Source organism: Pinus tabuliformis, chromosome 5_2 (assembly GCF_031772625.1).
Source record: "Pinus tabuliformis cultivar Carrire ecotype Pingquan chromosome 5_2, CPIR1, whole genome shotgun sequence".
Classification (NCBI taxonomy): Eukaryota; Viridiplantae; Streptophyta; class Pinopsida; order Pinales; family Pinaceae; genus Pinus; species Pinus tabuliformis.
In genome coordinates, this window is record NC_142306.1 from 96,914,606 (window position 1) to 96,918,040 (window position 3,435).

Consider the following 3,435-nt stretch of genomic DNA (forward strand, 5'->3'; position numbering starts at 1 on the left):
GAAGCAAGCTTTTCCAATCTTTTCGACTTATGAAAAACTTAACTACTGAGGGAAAAGAGAGACAAAATCTTTTCACACAGATCAAAGAGCATACACTAATGCACTTTTTCCCTAAATCAACATGCAAACTTATCAAATGCAAAATGAAAAATGCAGGTATTTCTTTTCTCTTTCTTAATGTTTGTGCGATACAAAAAGAAAGATGTTGTATAATTTTGAATTCAATTTCAAGTGAAAGCAAACAAGCTTGTCCAAAATCAAAAGACACCTTAAGATTTACTTGTTTCGACACTAGAAATATATAAATTCAAACCATATGACGAAAGCAAAAGCTCAATCAGCTATGAACAGCAAACAAACTAACTCTTAAGATCAAAACGACACTTTACACAGGTCTAGATCTAAGAGGCCACAGCAAGACTAGTTCACTTTCGTTATGGGAAACTGCAAATGATATAAGAAATACACAAAGAACCAATACAGTTTCTTTATACAACCGAGGCGGAATAGTGGCAAGGAAAGTTGGTTTCAGATAGGTACATTAACTGGTAACAGGCTGCAAAAACAAGGGTGAAAACAGGGCAAGAAACAGCAGGAAACCCCAGTAGCACAAGGCAAGACTGGTTCAGCGCAGGTGGTACACTGTCAGTTTGACATTCAGCGCAGGTAGCCCCTTCGGGAACTGCGCTGAAATGCAGACAGCCTTCACACAGCCTGCACTGAAGAACGAAACTTTCGTTTCTCTTGGTTTCCGGGTCACAGATTGCTCAAAAATTCACAGTTTTTGGCCAAATCAGAAGCTATCAGTCAAGTACACACTAAGGGATGAAAAGGAGGATGAAAAGCTATCACTAAGAGCTATTTAGAGTCCTTGTGGATCATCTCTTCAAATCATAAACTTGCCCAGAAACTGAGCTAGAGTAGCTGCCCTCTACTTTGCATTTGAAAGATCCAAATGCAGTTCGATTCGGTACTCTCTGTGTTTATGAAATGAATAGAAAAAACACAAACAACCAACAAGATACGATCCCCAGCGGAGTCGCCAATTTGTTGTTGGGAAAAGTATCCAATACGGAATGACCCTATCCCACTCTAAGGGTGATAGTACCTCAGCAACAATCAAAGCAAAGCTATTCGAGATTACTTCTTTATGAGATGTAAGAGAGGGGAGAAAGAGATCCACTAACCGTTGTCTTCCGCTAATGATTGATCCAATCTTCTCTCTTTGCTGCTTGCTCCCAGCTCCTTGCTCTTTCAATGGCCCAGCTACACCAAGATCCTACAAAATGGCAAGAGAGGGAAACTACAAGAAGCATACATTCATAACTGATTCAAGGATTAGAATAAATCAAATACACAAGTATAGCCATACACCATTGAGACACATGCATATAGAAGAACCTCAAATGCTTTATTAATGGAAGAAGTAAAGTTCAGGAAGTAATACAACCATCAAAGGCCCAATCCAGCATCACCTCCCAGCAGAAAGAAATCTCCTCTTCACCTCCTTCAAGCAAATCACCCAATAGTTCTATACTCAAACCAACAGCACTTCCTTACATTCACAAGATTCCAGCCTCCATAGACCTCATGAGAGAGCTCTATATATAGGAGATTTGGAGAAAGGATGAGTCAGCTTGAGGCTGGCATGAAGCTGACTAGTGTCCTCTCCCACTTCAGTTATTCTTCAGTTCTTGAGTCCACTTGGAGGTTCTTGCTTCCACTTGGAGATCTAGACCCTCTTACTCATCACTAGGCGAATTCCCTGATCCAAGTGTCATTTTGGAAGCTTCCTGGGCATTGACACCTTGAGGAATGACTGTGCCACTTGGCCAATCTCGCCCAGCGCAGGTAGCCTTCATTAGAGTTGACATTCAGCGCAGGTACAGAGTGGAGCAGTTGACATTCAGCGCAGATGCTCAGTGGAGCAGTTGACATGATCCAGAATTAGCTTGTTTTTGAGTGTTTTCAGGTGGAGAACTGATATTTAGTGCTGTGGTTTGCTGACCTTGTTCCTCTAGGGGTAGGAACAACATGTTTAGGGACTTTGGATCCCTTAGATTATTGACATTTCATGCTTCATGCCGTAAGGCACAAAAATGTCTATAACACTTAGGTAGAGGCTTACATCATTAAACCTTGTTTCCTCTCCCAAGCTGTGTATATTATCTTTTGGAGACAACTCATCAAGATGACCCTATTATGACACAAGTTCTACATTGTGCCTATCGGTGGACACGATTGTCATATATCTTTGTTGAGAAATCACTTTGACATAGCTACTGAGGATGGGAATGCCTGACTCAGGACATGATTTTAGATTTTATATATATGTGTTGTATCAGGTTTCTTGTAGTCCCGAAGCTCTAATCCTCTCTCTTTTTTCCAGAACACGACAGTTATAAAGTATTTCGGCCATCGTCTTCGCCTCTGATCTCACACTTTAGGGGGCATCTGTTATACAAGAAAATTACCTCCTCATCATCTCAGAGGAGAAAGGCAAGATGGTTAAAAGATTGACCAAGTTCACAGGCCTATTTTCCAAGCTAACGCTCCCCAGGAACTAGCAAGGTGCTTTATAAAGCTTCCTAACCATGAAACATGTGCATTAGTCCCTAGGGTAACTCTCTGTGTTGCCTTAGGGGCAACGTTAGTCAACATTAGTGAGTTTATGGAGGTAAAAGGAGTAGGTTAACCGAATAATATACCTATCTTCACTCATATGTCAGACCATAAAGTAGGGAAACATCGAGATTTGACTTGTTTGAGGAATTACTATTCCTAACGGAGTCTAACAAACAGGGAAAGAGTGATAAAGCATGGAAACATCTCAGATTTTGCCCAAAATAACTCATGAAAAAATTGGCAAGTCTTATCCTTTCATGCCATATATTTGAGGCTTGGGGCATTATGAAAGAGGTCGAAAGTATTGAAAGGATTTCCTATTCGCTATCGAAGCTTTATTTTATACATTGGCTCATCAAGAGGTTGAGAAGAGAGAGAGGGAGAGAGGATTTGGAGGAGTAATGAAAACTTGATTCGCCTGATGGTTGTAATCACTCTTTCCTATCATTAAATATACCTGCAGTTGTGTTTTCCACTCCATTGCATTGGTATTGTGATTTTTTTACATGTTTATGCAACACTATTGATTATGAGTAGCTTATATATGTGTAGTTAGATATCATTATGTATTCTTGTATTCATTGTCAAGGTTATATGCTATGATATTATGCCTTGTCTTGTCTATGTGTAGGTATTGATCTAGGAGCTAGCTGAGAGGTCTTCCACTCCGCTACTTTGAGTTCTTCAGTAACACCACACGAAGATCTAATGTAGAAATCTTCCTTCTTACTTTGATTATTATTTCACTAATACAAATATGTGCATGTATCTTTGTGCCAGTTGCAGCTAATCTGACTGTCTGTCAAGGAT